The following is a 26,574-nucleotide window of genomic DNA, read 5'->3' as shown; positions in this document are numbered from 1 at the left end:
GTAAGTAGAGGTGCTTGCTTCTAATGCCAAGAACACACACACACACACACACACACACACACACACACTCACACACACATACACACACTCACACACTCACACACACACACATACACACATATACACATACACACACATTACACACATACACACTCACACACTCACACACACATTCACACATACACACACACTCACACACTCACACACTCACACACACATTCACACATACACACACTCACACACTCACACACTCACACACACATACACACACATTACACACACATACACACACTCACACACATTCACACACTCACACACACATACACACACTCACACACATACATACACACACACTCACACACACATACACACACACTCACACACACACACACACACACACTCACACACACACACCAGAAAATGTCATTTTATTTTAGAGCTGAAGAGAGGGCTTAGCAGTTCAGAACGCTGGCTGTTCTTCCAAAGGATCCAACATTAATCCTCAGAACCCACGAGGTAGCTCACAGCCACTTATAACTCCAGACCCAGGGGATCTGATGCCCTCTTCTGTCTGGCTTCTGTAGGGAAGTGTTCTATAAAACACCATCACCAAAAGCAACTTGGAAGAGCGAAGGGTTTACGTCATCTTACAACTAGCAAGTCCCACTTCATTCCCTGAGAGAAGTCATGGCGGAAACTCAAGGAAGTAAGTAGGAGTCAGGAGTCATGCAGAAGCCATGACGGAGTGCTGCTTACTGGCTTCTCCTCATGGCTTGCTCAGCCTGCTTTCTTATACCATCCAGGACCACCTGCCCAGAGCTCTCACCACCCACAATGGGTGGAACACTCCCGCATTAATTACTAATCAGATAATACTCAATAGACTTGCCTGTTGCCCAATACATACATTTTCTCAGTGCTCCTGACCAGATGTCCCTCACTGTGTCAACTTGACATAAAAGCCAGACAGCACAATGAGTCTGTAAAGACAAGTCCTAATATAATCTGACAGTGTCCTTGTAAAAGGAGGAAGGGTGAACACAGAAAGAGAGAGACACCAGGGCTGCATGCACACAGGGAAGATCATAGGAAGAAAGTGTGGGGTAGCCATCTGCAAGCCAAGCAAACAGACTACATGCCACTCACCCTGTCATTGCCTCGATCCCAAACTTCCAGCCTTAAGAACCATGAGGAGTTAGCTTTTGCTTCTTTAGGTCCACAGTCTGCCTCCTTTTGTAATGTCAACCCTAGAAAATGAAAACTGTTGTTGACCCAAAGCCATCCATTGTACTGAGAGCTGACAGGGGTTGACTCATCCTTCGGGACCTAATACCACAGATATCTGCTGACTCTTAAGAATTTAGTCGTATATTAATTACATTGTCGCAGCTGGTGTGTCCCCTGATTTTTGGCATGCCCCCAATGATGGCAAATTGTAGAACTATAGATTCCTATAGTGTTTGTATTGGTTATTCTCATGTAGCCGACATACCCAAAAGGACAACTTAGATGACAGACTTAACTGCTTATCCCTGGCTCTAGAGGGGTCAACCCATGGTTACCGGGCTGCATCCACTTGGGCAGAATTCTGTAACAGGAGAGCACGTGCCAAGAGAGGTTCTTGCCCCATGATGGACAAGAAGCAGAGAAAGGAGGGTACTGGAGGCCGAGAATAGCCTTCAAAGTTAAACCACCAGTGACTGTTCCTTCCAGCCAGATCCCATCACCCACAAGTATGCTACCAGCTAGGAACCAAGTATTCAAAGCAGGGGTCTGTTGAAACCGCAGAGATGCTCTAAGTCCATTTCTTCTCTCTCCTATTTTGCTCATTATAAATGAGTTGCTTCTATTCCTGGGCTCTGGGGTTTCCGAGCAGATGCCTATTTCCGTGGCGTACTGAGCTGACAGGAAGCTGGTGTGTGTGTGTGTGGGATAGGCATGGCGGGAGTCATAGGATCTAAGAACTTACTGGCTGTGTGCAGCCTCAGACAGGCTACCTTATTTTCCTGGCTCGGTTTCCTCGTTTTCATGGTACATCGATGGCCGTGTTATTTTCAGAGTTGCTGGAGGCGTTAGGGTCACCGAAAGGGATGGGCATGGCATGCTAGATGGCTTATGGTTGGTCCTCAGTCAATAGCAGCCATTCTAGGTCATCGGGAAGCATCTGTTCATTTCCGCCTTTCTGCTCTTGTGCTCCGAGTTTATATAAGCTGTGTCGTGTTTGCTTACCTAAGAGGTTTAACTGATTCCCTATGTGTGCTGTATGCAATATGGCTTATGTCAGCACTGCAAGGCTGGGCTGCTCACAGGGTTTTTGTGGCCTGGTAGATACATGAAAAGGCGTGGCACAGGATGTAATGAAATAGGTGTGTACATCTTCTGAAGGCGGCTCTGTAACCTTTTGCACGATCTTCTCTTGCAGGTCCTCCTTTATTTTATCTGCAAGGTAGGGCTTTAGTCTAGAACACATCTCTAGCATACATTTTTCTGAAATGAATGGTTTACCCCAAAATCATTAGGGCCCAAGAGAATGGACCAAGTCTTCATTCCCATCTTTGTATTGTACTGAATCCTCCTCCCATGACCACCCTCTCTAAACACAGTTCTATCTAAATCAAATCTTATTGGCTTCACTTCTTTGCTGAGACAAGGTTTCATATAGAGTCAAACTAGCCTAGAATTTGCTGGCCATGAGCTCCTGGCAATCCTCCTACCTCAGCCTCTTGAGTACTGGGATTGCAAGTGGGAGTCACCATGGCCAGCTTTTGGCACTTTGATGTTTGTTGAAAAACAGCTTAAGTAAAGGTAGCCTCTATCGGCTTTGGAAGATTAAAGTAAATGAACTTGTTTCCTGTAACAACTTGGGATTTTCTTCTAGAAAGATGTGGGAAAATATCGCATGGGACTTCCAACCTGCGCTGTGTTTTATTTGTAACTGATTTCCTAAAACATCGAGTTTCTGTCATGATTTGGGTGTGAAGTGTCTCCCAAATGGCTCATATGTTAAAGCTCTCCGATGGACTCTGGCTTATCCATGGGTCTGCACATTAGTGAATGATTCAAAATCGTGTCATTCTTACTGAAAGGTGGGGCAAATATTTGAAGATGCGGTCAAGTTGGAAAGTCATGACGGTGGGTCCTTAAGGGCCTCACCCCCCCTCCCCTTCTCACCTGATGTCCTTCCTGTGACAGCAGCCTCCTGCTCTACACGTTCTTACCACCGTGATGTTCTATTCTACCTCATGGAGATGAGAAAGCCAGCCAGGGGACACACCTCTGGAACCATAAACAAGACAACAATTTCTTCCTCTGGAAGAATTTAAGATCTCTGTCATAGCATGAGAAACTGACTGGCATGGCTTCTGCATGGGAAAAGCAACTTACTCTGCTGCATCCGTGAGCAGAGCAGGGCAAAGGTGCTTGTAGAGATTCGTGTTGAGTTCTTTCTGCCTCCTGGACACACACACACACACACACACACACACACACACACTCTCTCTCTCTCTCTCTCTCTCTCTCTCTCTCTCTCTCTCTCTCTCTCTCTCTCACCTGTATCCAGAGCGGGTATAGAGGAGCAAGTGGGTGGGAAGCTGCGAAGGGGAGGGGGGTGACAGGAGTCTCATTCATCCACACAATGAAACAATGAAAGCCACATCTGCTGTGTCTGTCCCCCTAGGCCAGCGTCGGCAAGTGGGAGGCACGCTTACTGAATGAAGCAGAGTCTTCACAGGGAAAGCCATGTCGTTTATAGGGAGTGTGACAGATACATCTAAATGGTCTCGAGGCACAGTGCCCCCACTAACGTAACCGTTCCTCGGCATCCACAGCCTGATTCAATCTTACCACACAGTCAATATCTATTCAAACCCAGACTCAAAGCTGCCATGCTGCTTTCAGTCATCCTGAGACTTGAGTCTAAGACGGTGTTATCCAGAGTTCTCCATCCCACCCTGACAGTTCGGAGTGTATCGTCGTAGGTAACTTGCTGCACTTCAGAATCCCCCCCACCCCACGCCAACAAAGACCAGGCAAGCTTGACACCAGATGTCCAGGGGTCATGTGACGATATGTGTCATCAGGGAGAGGTCAAGTCACGGTTGCATCTTTGGTTGTTAAGGAGGACAGCACGTTCTCATGTGTGTTCTGAGAGAGCTGTGTTCTAAATATCTAATTATCTGAATCTCTAAACCTGTGATTAAACTGTAGCCAGCCAGGGGGAAATTAGAAATAAATTGGAATTGTCAGTGACTTGTGACTGACGGTCCTTCTGACGGCTGCGGAGATGACTGAACCTCTGTGCTCTGTGTTCCAGGAGTTGAGGAGAAACCCAGAAGACAGAATGTGGGGGAGAAAAAGATGACATTGGTACAGGTCCGACAGAACCCAAGGACCCTTCCTGTGAGAACAGACTGAGGGCGAGAGAAGCCATTCGTCCAAGGTAAGCGCTCAGTTCCATGACTACCAAAGCCTTGCCTGAGCTGTGAGCATGCTCTGAGGTGTCCAACAGGGAGAGAGCAAACCGTACACTACCACAACCATCCACACATCCGCATTGCCGCTGACGAAGACAAAAGAACACATGCACCCTTCCAAGTTGGAATAAAAGCGAAAGGGCCCAGAGTTGTCTGGGAAAGTTTCATTTTATAGGGGTTCTCTTCCTAGAGAGAAATAAACTAAAAGAAAAAGAAAAAAAAAGATTTAAAAGTGGCGGCTGCTCTGTGCTTTAGATGAATTGCCTATGTGTTTCTAAAATGTTGCACAAGCCTTCATTCTATTCGTGAATACTTTTTCCTTTTAAAACTTTTTTTTTTTGCCTATGTATGGGGAGTTTTGCCTGCATCTGTCTGTATATCTAGTGCATACCCGGTGCCCACAGAAGCCAGAAGAGAGCTTCAGAGTCCTTGGGACTTGAGTCCTCTAGCATAGTTGTGAACTACCATGTGGGTACTAGAAGTCAAGCCCAGGTCCCCTGGAAGAGCAGTTGGTCTATACCATGGAGCAGCTCTCTAGCCCCGACTTATTTATGTTTTTCTATTCACAGTTAAACAGGTAACTAGCTCAGGCCTAAGGAACAAAGGAACAAAGCTGATGATTGAGATCTGGTGATCTTGTTTGTTCTTTGACAATTTCATATGTGTGTACAATGTCGCTTGATCGTATCAGAGCCCCTCCCTCCTTTCTTTCTTTTTTTAATCTGATCTTCCCTGTACTGCCCTTTTCATCACTAACGTTCTCTTGTTCTTTTTTAAATAACTCATTGAGTCCAACTACCGCTGTCCATCTGTACACAGGGGTGGGTCATCCACCAGAGCATAGGTCCTCATGCTTCCTAATGCTATGACCCTTTAATACAGCTCTTTCTGTCACGGTGACCCTCAAGCATAAAAATTTTGTTGCAACCTCATAACTATAGTTTTGCTAGTCTTACGAATTGTAATGTAAATATCTGTGTTTTCTGATGGTCTTTGCTGACCCCTGTGACCCCCAAAGCAGTCACGAGCCACGAGTTGAGAACTGCTACAGTAAGGAACAGTTAACCTTCCAGAGGCCACGCCTCTAAAGGAACTGGACTCTTCCTTCCCCAGCAGCCACCAGCTGGGAGCTCTTCTTCTAGAGCCTCAGAAGCCTGTTCTCCATTCAGGCCTGGAATTTTGACTGTCTTGTAACTCTGACTCATAATCTTTCTGTCCCCTTTTCCATGATTCTGCCCCTTTCCCCTGTGTCTTGGGGTAGGATAGAATTAATATAAACAGTCTCTTCAGGGCTTGGACACTCAACAGCCGCTTAATTCTCAGCTCTTTGCCCGATTGTGAATAGGATGTCGGAAAGTCTAGATGCCCACTAGGTTTGATATCCAAGCTCTTCCCACAGAATCGGCATCAAGGGCACATTAAGAGTCACTGGGAAAACAGAGAGCAGCACACTGTGGGCTGCTGAGACTACTCAGGGGTAAGAGCACATGGTGCACAGGCACAAGACTGAGTTCAAATGCCCAACGCCATGTAAGAAAGCCAAGCATGGTTGTGTGGGGGCTATGTGTAGGCACCGAGGAGCAGAAAAGGACGATCCCTGAGAATGGCTGGTCTGTCAGCCTAATTCAGTTTCAGACACTGACAGCCCCTGTCCCTAGGGAATAGGGGGAGATGATAGGGAGAACCCCTGTGGTGGTTTGAGTGAGAACGGCCCTATGATGGTTTGTAGATGCTCAGCCTAGGGAGTGGCACTATTAGAAAGTGTGGCCCTGTTAGAGTAGGTGTGGCCTTGTTGAGTAGGTGTGGCCTTGTTGAGTAGGTGTGGCCCTGTTGAGTAGGTGTGGCCTTGTTGAGTGGGTGTGGCCTCGCTGAGTGGGTGTGACCTTATTGAGTGGGTGTGGCACTGTGGGTGTGGCTTTGAGACCCTCATCCTAGCTGCCTGGAGTTAATCTTCCACTAGCAGCCTTCAGATGAAGATGTAGATTTCTCAGTTCTGCCTGCCCTGTGCCTGCCTACACGCTGCCATGTTCCCGCCTTGATGATCATGGAGTGGACCTCTGAACCTGTAAGCCAGCCCCAAATATACATTGTCTTTTATGAGACTTGTCTTGGTCATGGTGTCTGTTCACGGCAGTAAAACCCTAACTAAGACAGCCCCATAGGCTCATAGGTTTGAATGGTTGGTCACCAGGCAGTGGCCCTATTTGAAAGGATTAGCAGGTGTGGCCTTGTTGGAAGAAATGTGTCACTGGAAGTGGGCTTTGAGGCTTCTAAAGCCCTAGTCAGGTCCCAGTGTCTTTCACTTCCTACTGCCTGCTTGTTACTCTAGCTCCAGACTCTTCGGTCATCTGCACTCCTGTGCACGAACCTACATAGACATACACTAGTGTACATAATGTGAAAATGGCAGAGGTGGCTCAATGGCTGAAAGCTCTTGTTCTTGCAGAAGATCTAGGTTCTATTCCCAGCATGGATGTGACAGCTCACCACTGTCTATGACTCCAGTTGCAGGTGATCTGATGCCCGAAAGTGATCCGATGCCCTCTTGTAACTTCCATGGGCACCAGGCACACACATGGGGTGTGTGTGTGTGTGTGTGTGTGTGTGTGTGTGTGTGTGTGTAAAAAAAACATGCATATACATAAAATTTTAAAAGTCCATAAGAAATATTTTATCATAAAACAAAGCTCTGAGCAGGTTTGAGGCATCGAACTCAGATCCTTGTATCTGCAAAGCAAGCATTTTACCAGCTAAGCTATTTCCACAAACCCCAGACCTTGTTATTTTCCTTTGAAGTTATGCTTCATTCTCCTGTTAGAAAAAGTAAAGAAACAACAACAAATTACTAGCTAACTTCCAATTACAGGTATTTGCTCATTGAAGCCTTTATTGAACAAAGAGATATTGTCATTTCCATTTCACGGATGACAACACTGAGAGAAGCTGGGCAACATGCCCAAAGTCACACAGCTAAGGAAAGGCAGAGCTGTCCTTCAGGATGGAAATGGCTCCATAGCTACTGACCTCCTAGCCACTCTTTCTAGCAGGTTTTTTGAAGATCTTTTAGGTAGGTATTTTCCAGATCCACCACTAGGGGGCAGTCATGCCGCACCCAGCGCTACCCTGGCCCTTTCCTATTCTGGCAAAACATTCCCCAAGTAATCCCTCTGCACACCTGAGGCCAGCTGGTGTTTCCAAGTATACATTAATAATGTTCAATAAATGCAAGAAGGAGGTTTAGGAGCCCTTTAAACAGCCTCACTTTCAGACCCCACCCCTCACCCCCGCCTCAAATCTGCATCCTCCAGGGTTCTCAACCCCATTTCTCCTCGGGACATGGCCTTTCTGTCATCAAAGGCTCCAGGAGCACCTTGTGGATCTTGCAAGTGGTCACTGAGGAGAACTTCATCAGGCACTGCAGGAACTGTTTCCTGCCAGGCCTGGTTGTCCTCTTTGAGGAAACTTCTGAGAACCATGAACAGTTTGGTCAGTGCCCCAGATCAGATTAGAACTGATATGACTAAAGTGAGGAAGCCGCCCTCCCTTCCCATGCCAGGACAGACATCATCAATCTCCCACAGCACCCCTTGTTCACAGAACTCAAAATGGTCTCAAGAACCCTTCTTGACTCAGGCAGATATTACTAATCAAAAGGCTGTTAGTTAACATGACTGGGAAACTTTACCTTGAAGGTTCTCATGTAAGTTCCTTCCACGCTTTGAACCTTCTCTAGTGATTCAATTTAATTTCTCTAACTTTTATGGGGAGGAGAGAGAGAGAGAGAGAGAGAGAGAGACAGAGACAGAGACAGAGACAGAGACAGAGACAGAGAGACAAAGACAGAGAGACAGAGAGAGATAAAGAGAGAAAGAGAGAGAGAAATTGGTCATATATGGTGCACAGACAAGAAAACCCAACCTGGGGAGCCTGAGGTTGGAGGACCTGGAATTTAAGGACATGTCTCAAGAAAATGGTGTTTTGTTTTTTCTGACCCATAGTAAAGTGTTTGTCTCTACAGCCCTAGCTATTTTTATTATAGCTTCCCCATGCTGCCCTACTCAGGTACCACACCTAATTAAAACAGGAGTGCTGCTACATCCCATCATCAGCCACAGGCCCAAACCCAGGCCACCCTGTGACCTACCTTCTGGATTCCTGATACTGTTATATGACACATCCCATTTTAATTAGCAAGTCCACAGAGCTAGCAGATTCTGTGAACAAAGTGCTGAGAAAACTCGGTGTGTGTGTGTATGTGTGTATGTGTGTGTGTATGTGTATGTGTGTGTATGTGTATGTGCATGTGTGTATGTGTATGTGTGTGTATGTATGTGTGTGTGCATGTGTGTGTGTGTGTCTCTCTCTGTGTGTGTATGTGTGCGTGTGTGTATGTGTGTGTATGTGTATGTGTTTGTGTATGTGTATGTGTGCGTGTATGTGTGTGTATGTGTGTGTATGTGTGTGTGTGTGTGTGTATGTGTGTACGTGCATGTGTGTTGTGCTATCAGTGAAATCTGTGTCAGGTATGAGAGCATCTGCCGGCTAGTGGACTTTTAGCCTAGTTAGCCTCTGACAGCCGTGTTTCTATTGAACGCTGAGCACATACTTAGTATTACAGAATCAGAGGCACGATGGCGCGGCCACTAGGCACAGCTCCTGAGGTGAAGCGAGGCCCGCTCCTTGGCTTAATTGGTATTGGAGTCTCTGGTGACTTACACTTAACACCCACCCCCTATGGCTCATTTGTGTAGCCAGTGCTGCCACTGTGAAGATTGTGTGGGGTTGGGAATTTGATAGTATAATTACCAGACATTTATGGTACCCGTAGGTGCTAAGATGAGAGATGAAGACAAAAGCAGCCATGTACGCTCCTGAATTCCAATTCCATCAGCTATGAGATCTGACAGCTAGACCCCAGGGTCAGCATTTAATTCATAAATGGAGCACTGGGGAGCGAACTTTCCCCTCGCAGCGCAGCACGCTTCTAAAGCTGGCTTCAGGACACCGCCACCCGTCACGTGGGATGGTGAGGAAATAACGAGCAGCCGTGTCCCACCTCTCTGTTCATTCTCTAGAAGATTCCCTGTGGAATGCCCCACCATCCACATTTCTACGACCGCTGAAGAGATTGGCCTTTGTTATAGAGCCTGCCAGAAGTACTTGGGGTGGGGGGACTTGTAGTGTCAGGAGGAGGGCACGCGGGCACATTGGATACTGGGAAGAAAGCACTGTGGAGAGATCACAGTGAGAGATGAGCCTGGCTGGCGAGAGCACTCGGTGAAGTCTGAGAAGTAATGGGTGCCTCTTTTTTTTTTTTTGGTTCTTTTTTTTGGAGCTGGGGACCGAACCCCGGGCCTTGCGCTTCCTAGGTAAGCGCTCTACAGTGGGTGTCTTTAAAGAGCAACAGCTCACCTCCCTCTCCGGGGGCGGCCTGAGGCCTTAAGCCTTGTCAAAGATGGGAGGTAGGAGATCCAAAGAGGCTGTTGCCTTCCAAGTCCTGACTGAAGGATGAAGTCAACGCCAAGCCCATCTGTGTTATGGAGCCGCTTGTGCTTCAGGAGTTTACAGCTTCACCTGAAGCCAGGGGCTTCGCAAATTAACTCCGTGTTCCCCAGCAAATCCTAAATGGATCTCTTCACGTTGAAAGAAGCGGTTCCTATTCCGACTAGGAACTGACACGGGGATTCAAGGTAATCGACAGATAGGTCGGCTCTTGTGTCTTCTCCAGGGCATTCGATTTACGGCCACGGGGGAGGGGGAGGGGGAGGGGCGCGCCTCGTTCGTTCGATGTTCAGCTTTTAGTACTAGTATCACCGAGGGGTGTCCCCTTACACAGAGTTTCCATTTGTATATCTTAATGAAAATCACCTGTTCCCATCCCTAGCGTAACTAAGAAAGAAAAATTAATCCGGAGGTCACAAACTGAAAGGCAAAATAAAGTGTCTTGATGATCCGACCCAGGTGGTTAAGTATAGGATGCGCGTTCCTTGTCCGAGCTGCTTGAGGACTGTGTGTTTTGGACTTTAGATTTCTTTGTTTTTAGCTTTGGAAAAGCTGCACGCACGTAATGAACTCCGTGGAATAAGCTCCAAGTCTAAACACAGGTTTCCTGTATGTTTCTCACGCGGTTTGTTACCTGTAGTCTACATAAGCCTGGGGGTGATTTAATACAGTATTTTAAATAATTCTGTCCATGAGACGGTTTTGTGGTGTGGGGTTTTCCACTGCTGATGCTTAAAAGATCTTTTGCGTTTGATGTTTTTTGGGAGACATTCAACCTGCAATCCCAAATAATTGGACATCCTGGATGCTCAGCTTCTGCCTGCTGTGCTCAGTTGGTGTTGTGACTGATGAACCGTTCTCCGGGTGGCACTGCCTCCTTGAATCTGCCCTCTCTTTCAGCTGCCCGTCCCCCTGGCAGTTGCTAAAGCCAGCAGGAGCCAAGTCCTTGCAGTCCGTGCAGATTCTCACCTACACGGCAGGTGGCGCTGCTGAGCAACACCGACGCTCCCACTAGCGACTCCCTGCCTTGGGGCACGCTGCTCAGCTGACACAGGTTTAAGATAAAGATCTATACAGTTCCTCCTCCAGTGGGCCCAGCAAGGGAACCTTATCCAATCAGTATCTTGCACTCAGCAGAAACGCTGCCTTGAGCTGGGAAAGAGTTTTTTCCGTGGTTGCCTATTTTCTTTATTACCTGTCATAGTAGAGTAAGTTACCAATGACTTACTTTACCTACCCATCAGTTCTCTCCGGGAACAGATGCTCTGGAAAGCAAATCCCTATCAGCAAAGTGGCAAAGCTCAAGTATCCTTTCTCAGGGGAAAAAAAAATGCACTAGTTAAATTTAAATTATATTGAAATAAATTATTAAATGTTAAACATGTCTGTGATGTGAACACCCTGACTGATTTCCGCAATATTTCCATATGATTGACATTTGGTGCCATGAAAAGGGTCTCCAATGGTGCTTATTTTATTAAGACAAAATGTGAGTTCTGGGGACAGATCTTGTGGCCACTGTAATGCCAAGCTGTCTGGAGGATAAGTAATATTTTGCACTTAGGTCCCTGATGTGTGTTATAAACAGACCTGTGCTTCCTGGGGGTGACAACCAGAGAAACTATAGTTTGATGCCCCCATTAGCAACTGAAGGGGGTGCTGGATTTAAGTTGGAGCTACTGATGATGAAAGATGAAATTGTCTCTAACCGATCTATATTCTATTCTTGAATTCTTTTCAAAGATCCTTTCAGAGTCATGGGTGTCTGGCTAAAATCTCATGGACTCTGAGCTAGGGTGGCGGCAGGGTAGACCGCAAATCAATGTGGAAATGTCTCTGAGGTGACGAGACTATTCGGTTTTCACCATGGTGATGGTCATGACTTCCAGTCTGTCCATTTGAAAGGGTTAATGTAAATTGAGCATTAATGCACGAAGGAAAGAAAGAACAGGAAGGAGAATGGAAAGATAATAGGCGGGATGTTGCTACCAGCGGAAGCAGCTGCTGTTACAGTCCCTCCTATATTAAGGCCGTGACTGTGTTTACGCCAAGTAAGTGAGGATTAAATGGATTCACGTTTATAGTGCTTACAATAATGAAAATAAAAAGAGTCAGGTACATAATAAATGTTGTAAAGTTGTATAATATTTAAAAATACTTGGAAGGGAACCAAGGCCGTGATAAAAGAGCGGCAAAGTGGAGATTGCTTTCTGTAATCACTGAAAGATAGCCAAGAGGAGCGAATTAGTAAAAAAATAAAAGGGGGGGGGGAGAAAGGGATGACTGTGAGAGTGTGTGTCCCCAACACACCAACTTATTGTTAGCATTTTGCTAAATGAACTTGATTTTTGGCTCTGACTGGGTCTTGGCTCTCAGCTGCATCACCTCCCAACATCCTTTTCCGTTTCCAAATAACTTCCCCTACTGGACCACCCTACAGGACGCATTTCTAGGAGATAGCACCGGAACATTACACAGTATTTGCAAATGAAAATCATACTCTGTAGCTAAGCAAAGGTCTCCTATCAAGCTCTGGGTGGTCTGTGCCACGAATGTTTACATTTCATTGATGTGTAGTGCCACAGGATGGTCTCCCATCCTGTGTTACCCATTTGGAGCAAGACAAAATGCTCATCGGATCAGTCTCCATTGGGGTCCTGCTGCTGTTAGGCCAGGGTGGGCCAGGGTGCTTCCCTATTTGGATAACAGCGTGCGAATTCACAAGTAAGTTAGCTCTAAGTGAGGTTTCGTTTTAATAGATTTATATGCTATATTCTAGTCACCTGCCCTTTTTTGTGGGAAATCCCAACCACTGAATTACAGAAACATGATATCACAAAATATTGGATTATTAACGTCATTTTAACCTTTCTTCTAAAGTGCAATTTACAAGAGACGGGGAGCAAACAGTGTGCCTGGTGAATTTTTTTTTTTAATGTCATTAAAGTCTCATTATTTGAGATAGCTTTTGTTTGTTTTATCTGGTTGGGCTTGGGTTTTGACACAAGCTCTTCCTTCATAGCCCAGAGTCACCTTTAGCAACACACCCTTCTCCCTGCCCTTTACCATGGCTTCCCACTCCCGCCCTTCCCTTCTTTCCTCTCAAGGACATCATGGCCTTCTACCTAGGAACTGTTCTAAAACAAAAGCATAACCCAGAAGACTGGTAATCAACAGACATATACGTCCCACAGTCTGGAGTCTGGAAGGTCAAGGTGCCAGCTGTCTGGGTGTCTGGCAAGGTCTCATAGGTATAAATGGTGTCATTTAGGGCTGCCCTCTACTGGTGTTAAGTGGCAAGGCAGCTCCTGTAGCTGCTTTTATAACAGCACTGCTTACATTCATGAGGGGTCTGTCTTCAGGACCTAACTGGTGACTAGGTTCCAATACGGGTGTTTTAAGGGGTGAGGGGCACAAATACTCACACATAGCCAACTCTGTAGATCAGCACTCTGGGGACTCCTTTTAAACACCAGTAAAATCACCAACAAAAGTATATAAATCACACATGGCTTAGATCGATCAAGACATGATGTTGTGGTCCACAAATGTGTTGGGCTGCATTCCTGGCTCTCCTGTGGGGTCCTTAGGCCACAGGTTGGATGTGCCTAAAGGCCATGAGATGACACAACAGCATGAAAGCCAAAGTAGAAGCAGTGAGTTCCCTGTCACACCTCAGCAGGAAACATGTGCGTCGGAGACTCACGTTTTCTCTGATCTGTGTTATGTCACAGGACGATTGGACAAGAGCCTCAAGAAGTGTTGATTTTAGAGTTTACAAATAAATTTGAGAAGGCAGACAAATTTCTAAATTTGGAGTCTTTGAATGATGAGGATTGCCTATGTTGGTGAAAGTCCTCATAGAAAGACTGTGGTGGTCCTTCCCTCCATCTCTGACCAGTGTTGGCTAAGTGTAGGTCTTGCATGGGGAAATGGCCAGGGTATTAAATTGGTGTTAATTGGTTAAATTAACTCTACCACTCCCCCATCTGCTGTCCACTGAGGCCCTCAGGAAGTTTCCAGGGCAAACGTAGTGGTCAGCAGGCCACAGGACTGCCTGTGGGCCCAGTCCAGCATACAGCTCCCTGTTTGAGGCATATGTTAAGATGAGACAGGCACCTTCATTTTTAAATGGAGAGAGTGAATTAGGTAGCTATTCCTTTGACCTATGAAGACCATACAAAATTCACATTTTGGTTCCTGATAAAATTTTCCTGAAACACGTTCATACCTCCATGGTTTTGTATTGCCTGCTGCTGCCTTTGTGTAGTAGGGTGACTAGTTAGAAGAAACCTTTGATCCCACGAAGTTGAATATAGTCATCATCTGGTGTGTGAGTGCTTTGGGTTAATGATCAATTTCCAGCAGCTACATTCCCGAATGTAAAGTCTGCTCCATTTTGTCTTGATCTTGACCATTTTCCTGGAGATCGTTTACACCAGGGCCATCAGGAGACTTAGCCGTGACTCTGCCTTTTCCTGATCTGCCTTCCCTAATATGCCAGCCGCCCAATATGGGTGACCATCAAATGCGTGAGACGTACTGGTGGAACTGAACATTTAATGTTTGTTCATCTTTAATTAAATAGAACTATGCGCATGTGACTACGGGCTACAAGGCTGGGCTTGTTTCCAACATTTAAAGATAAGGAGCTGTTATATAAAGGTCAAAATTCTGGATTCTTGTGGGAAATTAGAACATGTAGAGATAGCATGTTCTGAGAGGGTAAGCTGTGTTTTCCAGCTCCTGTGCCTAGCTATCTATCGTGTGTGTGTGTGTGTGTGTGTGTGTATCCTCCTGCTCCTACTGCTACTGCTGCTGCTGCTTCTTCTTCTTTTCTTCTTCATCCTCCTCCTCCTCATCCTCCTCGTCCTCCTCTTCATCATCATCATCATCATCATCATCATCATCATCATCATTGTCTACCTCAACCCTATACTAAAGTCCAGGGGCATTAAGTCATCTGGCATTTTTTAAATGCAGTCCAGGCTAACCCTAAATCTTTACATGGTTGAGGATAATCTTTAACTTCTGATCTACCTGTCTCCTTGTCCTGAGTGCTGTGTCCAGTTTATGCTATGCTGGGCACTGAACCCAGGGCTTCCTGCATGCCAGGCAAGCTAGCGCTCTAGCAGAGCTGCACTGGCAGCCTGCCATTCTGTTATTAAGTAGCACATCTTAGGCTGACACCAGCCTTTGAAAGTTCGCCCTGGCACCCTGACTGAAATCTCTGCTGTGTGATGGGGGTAGCAGGGTACCACAGAGTACCTGAGTGTGTGGAGCTGGGAGCTGTAACACCTGGGTATGTGGAGGTGGGGGATGAGAGCCTGTTTATGTCTTATCCATGCTCTTGTGTCCCTGTTGGGGATAAGTTGGAGGTGTTTGTGGGAGGATGAAGTCTCTGTTTGCTTCCTCTCCAGGTTGACTCATTGTGCCTACAATGGGAGTGAGGGCATGGGAGGGGGAGAGTCCTGAACCTGTTTCCTTCACAGACTTCCTCTCTCATTGTCTGCCTCTGGCATTGTCATGGCTGTCAATGCTGGGGCTTCTGATGGCCCTCCACAGACTGTTCTCCTCCACATCTCTGTTCCCCCACAATTCCTAGGCTTACTGAGATCCACTTTCTTTTTCCCAGAGCCCCGTGGACTTTCCTCTAAAGTCCTAGCCAATGAATTGCTGCACGGAAATGAAAGGAGGGCACTTGTTAAATCCCCATGGGAAGGTTTGAAGTGGGCCTTCCTAGAGGGGTGTTATGTTCTAGTCTGGTTAAAGTTCCTTTAGAAAGACACCCTTTAACTCCATACTTTGGAAACCCATGCGCCTTGATTTGAGTTGTGCTTGCCAGTTGCTAGGTCAGTGGACTGGGTAAAATGTAAGCCAGAGTGTCTTCCAACGCCAGTGTGCCTGCTGCAAGAGGCTGTTGGGAAAATGGGTGTGGCAGTGAACGTGAAGCCAGATGCCACGCAGAGAGCCCGCCTTTACCACTCCTTGGTTTGCTCACTTGGGCAGTCTCGGCCCTTTTTACCTGAGCATGAACATGCAGCCAACATCTTTTCTGTAAGGCAATAGGTGTCTGTGACCTTTGCTGAGTACTGGTTGGGTTTCGGATGAGGCCTGTCCCCTTCCTCATGGGGTCAAAGTCAGGCATGTGAGTCAGGTGTGACAGGGTCAGAGCTAGTGAAGACAGCAGGAAGTCCTGCTGGGATGACTAGGAAGAACCCTTTACCTTGGGGGTTGTTTAGTAAGTCAGCTATCAGCTGAACCCCTGACTAGTTACTGGGAAGGGACAGCCTCACATCAAAGTGAGCAGTGAGGGAGTAAGAGAGAGACCCGGGAAGGCATCAGGCTGATGCAGAAACCACTGAACTTTCCATGTCCATCGTTGGATTAGTTCATGGTGGCTTGGCCTGTTTGAATCGGACTTTCATCCCTGCAGTTGAAAGGCTTGGCTAAACATCTCCCTGCTCCATTTCTTAATTCCCCTCAAACCTGTCTCCCAGTATATTTTGTAGTTAACATTAATCTTATTTCCTGGCTCTGAGCAATCTCACTTACACAGCGGACATTTTCTTCCCAGAATACCTTGCTGCCTGGGCATGTGTTGTACCTGACTCTTCGCTTGGGTAGTCTGCCCTTATCTATTCTCTAGCTCAGATCTGAACAATAAACCCCTTGCAAAACAAGCACATTAATTTTCTATTGCTGCACAGCCAATTACCATCAATGCAATGGCTTACTCAGCACGCATGGGTGGCCGTGGGTCAGGACTCTCATATAATTTAATTGGGCCCTTTGCTCAGGGTTTCACCAGGCTGAAATTCAGGTACAGGCCCAGGCTATGATCTCTTCAGACGCCCAGATTCCTCCTTTGTCCCCACTGGCTTGCTGGGAGATTTTGGCTCACTACAGCTGTAGGACTGAGCCCTCAGCCACCTGTAGCTCTCTCACGCACAGCTGGCTCCAAAAGAGCTCAAAAACAGCAGGCCACCTTTCTCTCCAATCTGTCCTGATGCCATGGGAGAGCATTCACTGGGGTGGTGCTGCCGTGCCTTTGACATATGATGAAAGCTGACCAGGGTCACGGCAGCCCATCCTTGTCATCTTCTCTAAGATAGAGGCACATCGAAAGCCCTAGCTGCACACAAATGCATGGGTTACCTGGGGAGTATACACCCATGTCGGCATTCTGCCATCACCTCATACTGTCCTGTCGCCTCATAGTCTAAGCCCACTTCAGTATTGATTGATACTGGTTAGTAAAGTTGTCCTATGTAAACAGAAATCAGAGCTATGGTGTGTGGATACATTTTGATTTGAAAAGACAAGTGTAGTAGGTTGAATAATAGCCCAGAGGGATGGAGTTTTAATTTTTGCAATCTGTAAAGACTTGGCAGGGGTGATTAAATTACAGTTCTCAAAATGGGGGGTCACCCCAAAATTATCTGGATTAGACCTAACATATCACCATACATATTTCTATGAGAGACTGTAGACAAAGTGATATGAAGAGAGAGACAGAGAGTTGAGCGATGGGGCCACGAGTCAAGAAGTGACAACACCCACCAGAGGCATGGAGATGCAAGGACCAGAGCCTCCACCCCCACTCCCCACCCTGGTGAATTCAGCTCAGTGACAGTGATTTGGAGCTTCTGATTCTCAGAACCATGGCAGCCGCCCTTCTGCTGTTTCAGGCTTTCTGTTCTACGGCGGTTTGCTGCAGAACCCCTAAGAAAAGCACTAGAGCTTTGGAATCCAACTCATGATCTCCAGCGTGCTTGGGCTCAAAGACAATTTGCTTGGCCAGCGATCAGTCATCTGGCTTACAGTATAATACTCCCCCAACCAGGTCTCCGGAGTGTATGCTCTGCAGCCTCATGGGAGCTGATTTAGAAGTTACCTGCTCAGAGATCCGTATGAATGATGCCAGTGGATACCAGCATGAGGCCCAACATGGTTTCGTGTTACCTGGAAAGACGGATCCCTTTATTCAGCAAAAGGGTCCAGTTTTCCTCATATATAAGTAGCATCGCATCTTTCAGGGAAATGAAATTATCTTGTACTGCTTTTGTTGTTCTCCCTAAACATTTGATGCAGGGGACCAACCCACTGTTCCCCACTGTGCAAATGCTCTAACATGGACCTTCAGCCCCTTCCCTTGCTTGCCTGCTTGTTTTAACACAGGTTCTAACCCTATAGCAGTTTGGTCTCAAATGTTGGGTCTTTCTCTCATCCCCCTGAGCACAGAGGGTACAGGGATGGTCTCCCCCCTCGGCTCACATGCTGCTTTTGCTTAGCTCTTACTGTATCTAGCAGGTGCTTTCGAGCATTTTTTTTCTCATACCACTAACCAGCTTGATACCCCTCAGTGTGTCATGGGAGGTGGAGGCACGATTCAGACTAAATGGGCAATATTTCCTGCTCTCAAAAAAATCTCCATGGATCCAGGAAAAGACAAATATCAAAGAGACTTATGAATACGTATGAACCGGCAGGCTGCGTTAAGTCTGGAGACAGCAACATCAAAAAAAAAAAAAAATGTCATTCTGGGAAGTTATTTAACACAAGAACTTGGCTGAATCACTGAATGAGGAACAATTTTCTCCCAGATGTGGCTTTTTATCTGAGAGCTGATGGCTAGATCATACCCAACCAGGACGGGGAGAGGCCGGGTGTCTTCCGCAGTAGTAATAGCACACAAGAAGGCCATGGTTTGCTGGTCACTGCATTAGGGGACTAGGAGAAAGGAACCAGGAACTGGGACCATAGGCAACAGACAGGTAGACAGAACCTAGCCATGAGCACAGGAAACGAGGAACCCCCGGTTGAAACGTCATTGTTTTTGTTTGGTTTTGTTTTTTTAAGAGTCTCTCTAAACCTGTCGCTCATTGGTTTTGGTAGACTGACATGACTGACGAGCATGTCTGTCTTTATCCTCCGGCGCTGCAGTTACTGATGTGTATAGTCCCATCGAGCTTTTATGTGGATGCTGGGAATCTAAGCTTGAGTCTTCACGCTTAAGCAGCAAGCCCTTTGCCCACTGGACCACCTTTCCAATCTCTGGAATATTATTCCTTTTATCCCTTAGGGCAGTGGTCGGGACCTTTGTTGTATATCTCATTGTAAGTAGAAACTGTGTTAGAGCCCCTATGGGTGTTTCTTTTGTTCAGCCACCTACAGACGGCTGGTAAAGCTGGTTTCTGGATATGTACTTTCCCTCAGACAGCATTTACGAAAACATTAAAGCACCACCCCTTTAAAGGTCCCACTGACAGATCCGGCTTGCAGCATAGTCTACCTACAGCAGTGAGCAGGCCCTAGTGGTCCAACCCTGCCAACATACACCTGTTAGCGTCCAAGAATCGCTGAAGAAGACCCGAGACTCAAATAGTGTGTAAAGACAAAGAGTGTTTAGTCTGCAGAAGTTATCAGCACACAGGAGTCAACCATTTATCAAAACAGCGATGACCTAAGGGGCTCTCAGGTCCCCTTTTATACAGAGCTAAGGGGGATTTTCTGGAAGGGTTGGGTAGCCTCTAACATGACTGATAAGGGAGGAGCAGTGACATTAGTACCAGTTTGATTGGTTGCTATGTTAGTTTCTCTATATTTGGTGAGACCTTGAAGAGTTTCAGAGACCAGCTCAGTTCTGGCTTTGTTATCTCCTCCAGCGAGGTGTCCCAGGAGCTGACTCAGAGCTTCAGACTGATCCTCCCTAAGTCAGGGTCGTCACTGACAAAAGGCCCTTTGTCACTGGCTTCCTCTGAGGAGCACAGTTTGCTTCCTGGGGGAATTGAAAATTTTTATTCCCAAGGTTTTAGATCTCTCACACTGTTACTACTGACTTTCCCACTGGGCTTTCACTGAAGAAATACCTTTTAATTACGAGGAAGCATCATTTTCCCCTGCCGATGGGAAGAACTGGCTGCTTTCTAAGACTGATGGTTCTTAGCCACATGGATTCAAGGTGTGAAGGTGGGGAAAAGAGCCTGGCTTTAGTGTAGACTTGTTTTATACGCCACCTTCCAAATAGGGTTCAGATGGGCACCCTTGTTCTTTAGGACATCCTTAGTTATGAGAGGCATGCCTTGTTGCCACGTAACATGTTGGAACGGGTGGCGTGTATTTTGCATTTGATCTGAAGGAAGACATCTTACCTGTAGCCCCCTCTCCCCTCTGGAAGTGATGAAATGTAACAATGCTATTTCTTAGTCTTGCTCTGGACATAGAAACACGCATCTTGAGAAGCCCAGTTAAAACCAGTCCATGTGTGAACCTCTCTCCAGGCCAACACCATCTTCCTGAAAAGAAACCAAACCTGATAATAAAAATTTCACAATAAGTGCCCCGACATAGTCCAGAATGGAGAAATTCCAGAAGGTTCCAATTCCCCATGGGAGTTTAGAAGCATTTGTGGAACCAGAACTTGGTGGGCAACTAGAACGTTCCCTCCACTTCTTTTTCTGAGAAGTTTGCACATTCATTGTTGTTGCTGCTGCTGTTGCTTCCTTATGCAGCTCACAGCGTATGAGACACAGTTTTAATGTCTTCTCCCTGCAGCCTCGGAAAAAGCTACACCTCATTTGGATGCTTGGCGAATCCGTCTCATTGTCCTGAGATAAGTGAGGCAATCAAGCCCAACCGCACAGCAACTGGGAGGAAATGGGACGGTGGGAACCCTGGCTATTTCAAGAACCTTTGCATATTTATTGTCTTAGAATCTGAAGACATCTGGGGAGACCTGGTTATAAAGCAGGATTTCGGTGACGTGCGACTGACTCTACCAGTGTAGTTCTGGAGCGGGGCGGATGGTGGGGATGGATTTGAGAAGTAGGCAGGACACTTAATTGCCTTCTGACAGGAGTTTTGGTACAAGGCTGGGAGATCTGACTGGAACATCAAATTGCCCAGAGTCAAATCTGACCTAAGTTACCTTGAATCAGTTTCTTAACATCCCTGTGCCTTTGTAACCTGGAGATGATCAGACAAGGCCTACATTATAGTCACAGGGAGGGGAGCTGAAATTGACCTTTGTGTAAACAGCCTGTAAGTACTCAGTAAATAATAATTACTCTGATTGGTGTTGGTGATCTCAAGTATTAATACAGTTGTGCGACTTTAATCCACCCTTCAATAAGTGACTATTGTATATCATATATGCCAATCACTGCACGAGGTATTAGAGGATAGTAGTTGCCATGGGAATTACTGCAGAGATAGGAGTAGCAGTGGGACCAAAGAGGACATCATGTTAACGTTGACCCACCATTGATGTTGATAGCCTGTGAACCTCCCCATTGAAATTGGGGAATCTGGGGAGGCTGTGGAACTTGTCACTGGCACCCTCTCAGCTCTGTCACTGGATCCACCCCTTATAGCATTCAAACAGGTTAACTCTTTCCTACAATATACCTTAAATGATGGCGAGACTAATTTCTAAATGAAGAGAAAATCAACATGTGGAATGGTCTGAATCTATGGAGACACCATTCATCTCACTCTGGTCCTTTGTATTTCAAGAGACACTTAACCAGATAGATTCCCTTTGACCATTAGAAGGAGGGGAGGCCATTAAACAAGGGACTGTCCACTCCAGGAAATCCACATTCCACTACCCTTATCTTGTTTCTCCCTGCTTCTGCTTATTCTCACTAACTTTGGGGCTTTCAAGAGAACAGGGATCCTGAAAATAGACACTTTGTGGGTTTCCGTGGTGAAATGTCAGTGACAACTTCTCCAAATTCCAGGTGTCCCTTTCTTGTGATATCAGGGATCTTCAGCTCATCTTTCCTCAGTTCTGATTTGAAAGGGTTGTTTAAATTTATGTTTCCACTGAGTCAGCCAGTTAGCATGGGTTATGAGCCAGGCAGCTGGGATCTAGGGAAACCTTGTCTGAGTCCTAATGTTTTCCTCCTCCTCCTCCGCCTCCCCATCTCCCTCCCACCACCTCCTCCCCCCCTTTTCTCCCTCCTCCTCATCCTCCTTTCTCTCTCTCTCCCTCTTTTTCTCTCCCTCTCTATGTCTCCTTTTCCCTCTCCCTTCCTACTGTCTACACGTCTGACAGTGAGGATAACAATATGTGTCTCTCAGAGACTTAATAAATGGAAAGTGATTAGCATAGTACTTGGGACACGGTCAAAACCCCAGTAAACTTCCACTGTCACCTTTATCTAAAGAAAAGTGCCACCTGTCTAACTAGATCAAGTGTGTAATATTTCTGATATATGTATGAGCACTCCATCACTTACTCACAAAACTCTGGTTTAAAAAATGGAAAATTTTAAATCCTGAGTCAAGCATTTGTTCTGATTTGGTTTATATCAAGCATAGTGTCAACATCTCACCCCTTTACTCCTGGATGGTTCAAAGTGACCCCAGGAAGGTGCACAGGCTCAGTTTTGGAGGTAGAGACTTTCTTGTGCATCACATAGTTTTTCTCCATGCTCCTGACAAAGAGATTCACTTTGCTGAGGGATCAGGCCTAGGGTGACTCACATCCCGTGGGATGAGAAGTCAGTTTAGGAAGCCATGCTGTCTCTTCCTGTCTGCCCCAGGTATGAATGGTGTTACTTAGACTCGTTTAATTGGGCACACCTTGCTCCAGGCAGAGGTCCTGTGTGTGCCTTTCATGAGTTAAGAGTCTTGGGGCAGTGAAAAGTTAAACCAGCCATGAGTTAAACTTTCCCCAAGCAAAAGCGGCCAATAGAGAATCCACAGCACATATGCGGAAGAGTGATGGTAGCACAGATAGCCTAAGAATTAGAAGCTGCCAGAAAGACCACCAGGAAATGTGGATAGCTCGTGTGGCGGCTTTGGGTTTAAATCAGTCTTCTGAGAGTCCTGAACTGTCACCACCATGTGGCACCACTGAGAGATGAATGACATGTGGCATCGCCGAGAGATTAATGACAATGTTCCCTGTCAGTCAGATAGGCTATCCCGAGCTGTCTCTGAGGAGCCAGCCTGCAGGATTTGTGAATCGAACCTAGGTGACTCCTTTTCTAGAATGCTGACTAGAGGGTTCCAAACACCAGTGCTTTCCTTTACAATTTAAAAGTAGGCACGGAATAGCAGCAACAAAAACCCAGTTGCTCTCCAGCCTGCCCCCTTCCATGACCTTTCAAGCATTACTCGTTAAAAGAGGACAGGATGCCTCTGAGGTGTACCTCAGTGGTAGGCTATTTACCTGGCATGTGTGATATCCTGAGTTTCATTCCCAGTACTGCAAAAAGTGGACAGTGTGCCTTGTGGGTCAGATACCAGGCTGTGTTGCTTCTCGGTGCTCATGTCTACGCCCTACCTGCTTCCTTTCTCTTTTGAGTATATGTTTGGTGGTCTACCCCTAGGGGCAGCATTTTCTCAGAGGCTATTGCCTCACAGGGTACACACAGTATACACACTCAGGCACGCTCGGACCCTCCTGGGCTACACACATTCCGGAACACTGGCTTGCACGCTGTACACTGCCACACACACTCACTCACACACCCATGTTCCCCTAGACTGCCTTGAGTTCACACCCTCAGCCACTCCCCCACGCACTCTGTGACATCCGAAGGGCGTGGGAGTTGCCTGGTTTTCAGAGCTGCTTTTAGAACTCCATGTTAGTTCAATTGGGTAGACACTAAGTTGTCATCAGAGTGCTGTTGTGATAGAGGGACCTGGTCAAGAATAAACGTCGTCCTCAGAGGAGAAGGTGGGGAGCTGCCGAAAGGGTGGGCCTTTACCCCTCTGCCACAGAACCTGAGGGCAGGAAGCCAGGGTCTCTTCTGTGTCCTGGGAAATAGCATTTGTTTTCAGGAAGTGTGATCTTTTTGAGGAAAGGGTGGAGTTTGGAGGTCACTGTCTGGAGCTTCTGGGGATTTTGAAAGTGGAGGCAACCACAATTTACACTGGCTTCAACAGTAAGAGATGGTTATTGGCTCACAGAACTGAGTTGTCTACTTCAGACAAAGTTTCATCAAGAGGTCAACAACGGGCCCTCGACTCCCTTTGCTCTGTACTTCCTTCAGGCGATCTCTCTGACCAGTTTGTCCTCCTTTATAACATCACGGACACTGTAGTTAAGCTGTTCCTATACAGGGAAGAAAGGGTAAATAGACCCACCTCCCAGAATTCTAAGCGATAGGCTCACATTCTCTCTGATGGGTTGCCTTATGTCCCAGGTCCATTCACATGCTAACTGGCGTGTGCTAAACAAGATTCCTTCCAGAGTGAGGAGTTGAGGAGAGTGGAGACTAAAAAAGGAACACCAGGGTTTGCACATCAGGAAAGGTGATAGATGCCACTGGCAACAGAACCACCCCATGAGACCCTCGCTGTCTAGAAGGGACCTCCTCATTATTTTCCTCTTGTCATCTTGTCAAAGGCTGATGACACAGGGTAAACTCCCTGCTTCCTCCTCATCACAACTTTCCACGGCACACGCAGACACGTAGGGCTCGTGTCCCCAACTCTCTGCTTGAGTTGGTTTTCATTTTTGTACTTTTTTTTTTTTTTTTTGGAAATTTATCTATAGCCCAGTAGATTGCCTCTCCAACATGACAAAAGAAGTTTAGAGTTCTGCCTCCAGAGTAAAGATCAGTCCAGAATTCACAAGTAACCTACTCCCATTTTCCTTTTTCGGCTTCTGCCAGTGATAGGCCAAAACCAGGTCCCTGTGGTAACAGCTGATGTAGTGGACTGGTGATCGCTTGAGTTCTTTACGGAAAGCCCGTCATTGCCCAAGGGCTGTCTCTCTGAATCTGCACACGTGTTCTTCACGAAGTCTTAGAGAGGAGGAAATTTCCTCTGTATTTCACAGGTGGCAAGCCAGAACCTTGATGGGGTGAAATAATTCCCTTAAGGTTATGACCCAAGTGGGATTTTAACCTAGGCTTGCTAGAGCTTGTGGATGAGCCCTGAGCTTCTCGCTAGTGTCTCTTTGCAGATGCACACTCATAGCAGTGCCCCACGGATAAGAGAGAAGTCAGTCTTCCCATCCTCTGCCTCTCCTTCTTGGAGTCCTCTTTATCCATGGCTCTGTCTTATTGCCAGAACCTCACACAGCCCCTGGCCTCCCTCTCAGGACAGCTGCCTCTGTTTATCCAGCTACTCAGACCCGCCTGTGTAGTGTCATAAACCCTGCTTCTTTGAGAATTTCATTTCCCTGTTTTACATCACTTTTTTTTTCAAAACACATATTTCATTCCATGAAGCCCTGCCCTATCTTAACTCTTCAAGTCCCTAAGTGCTGTTGATTGTGTTGAATGCATCCCAAGTGCCATTGATTGTATTCAATGCATTGGTTGGTGGAGGCCATTTGCTTTTCAACAAGAGCCTTGTCTTGCTCAATAGGGGAAAGTTTCACACAAACAAGTCAATGCCTTCTGGAGCCCCTTGGCTCTTGAACCACTTCAGGTGAGCACAATGTCTTGTTTGCACCCGAGGCTTCCAGCAGACCATTAGCCTAAAGGAACACTAAGTCCCAATTCTGAGTGGGTCTCTGTTACTTCAAAAGGAATGTTCCAGAGATGCCCCAAATCCCCTTTCCATACCAAACCATCCTCCTCATTCCACTTTCTTGTTTCTTCCATGTTTTATCTCCTCTCTCTGTTTCTCATAATTATGTGCAGGGTCAGCCACAGCCTTTAAATGGTAAATGAATGTTATTAGCATATAGCCATGTTCGCATATGAACACATTGTCTCCAGCTGCTTCCCCGACATAGTAGTAGACTGCGTCACAGCTGAGACAATTTCTTTTCTTCTGGAAGGTCCAAACTATTCTGAGCCTTTGCAGAAAGGTAGTGTGACCCCTGATCTAGGTCAGTAACTCAGTAGACACCCATCCACACCCTCTTCCTTCCCCACATCCTACCATGGCCAGAAGTAAAATCCTGATGTTTCGAAAGAAAAAAAAAATCATCTCATTAATGTCCACTTGCAAGGCAAAGAGGTAGGTGGCTGTCCCACCTCCACTTGTACCCAGGGTAGATGCTGCTGGCCTGCCCTATGCGCCAGCCCTTCTTCTGAGCCATGCCCGGGCAACTGCTGTTCAGACACTGGCTGCAGCACTGGAGAGGAAAAATATTCTCTCTCCCTAGCCCAGGAGACACTATCAGATCCGAAAGCCATGTAAGACAACAATTAAATGTAATGGGTGTCCTTTGGGTTCTCCTGCCTGGGACAGCATTCTGTGTGAAGTCAAGGCGATGAAACGAATTTTCTCTCTGTTTCTTTGGTACAATACCATATAGAGTATGAGTCATGTAATTAGGGACTATTTTGTATGAAAATTCCTCCCTTTAAAAAGTAGGCTCATTACCATGCACTGCCTACAACATGAAAAAGACGTAGAAACTAGGCCCCACTGAGAATGTTCTAAAAATTCAGCTAATACTGACTTTATTGAATGGCTATATTAGTAAAGCCCCTGACTGTGTTTATGTTCTTTCTCTCTCGCTAATTCTTATGGTCTTTTGTAACCAGGCCCCTGTTGTTGATTTATAAGGGGAGTAATTCTCAACCTCTGGGGATCACATATCAGATATCCTGAGTATCAGATATTTATGTTGCAATTCATAGCGGTAGCAAAATTATAGTAATAAAGTAACAGCAAAATA

At 46.4% G+C, this 26,574-nt stretch overlaps 1 protein-coding gene across 1 annotated transcript in view; it reads left to right on the top strand.

Moving 5' to 3' along the window:
- The window catches only part of Frmd4b (FERM domain containing 4B), a 326,374-nt gene that overhangs the window by 90,166 nt on the left and 209,634 nt on the right, over positions 1 to 26,574 (top strand). The window contains exon 2 of the mRNA XM_063285583.1: positions 4,313 to 4,438. The gene's annotated coding sequence lies outside the window, so the exon portion shown is untranslated. The remainder of the gene's footprint in view (positions 1 to 4,312; positions 4,439 to 26,574) is intronic.

This window comes from Rattus norvegicus, chromosome 4 (assembly GCF_036323735.1).
Source record: "Rattus norvegicus strain BN/NHsdMcwi chromosome 4, GRCr8, whole genome shotgun sequence".
Lineage (NCBI taxonomy): Eukaryota > Metazoa > Chordata > Mammalia > Rodentia > Muridae > Rattus > Rattus norvegicus.
Note: the sequence above shows the minus strand (reverse complement) of the source record. Positions and strands in the feature narration are given on the sequence as shown.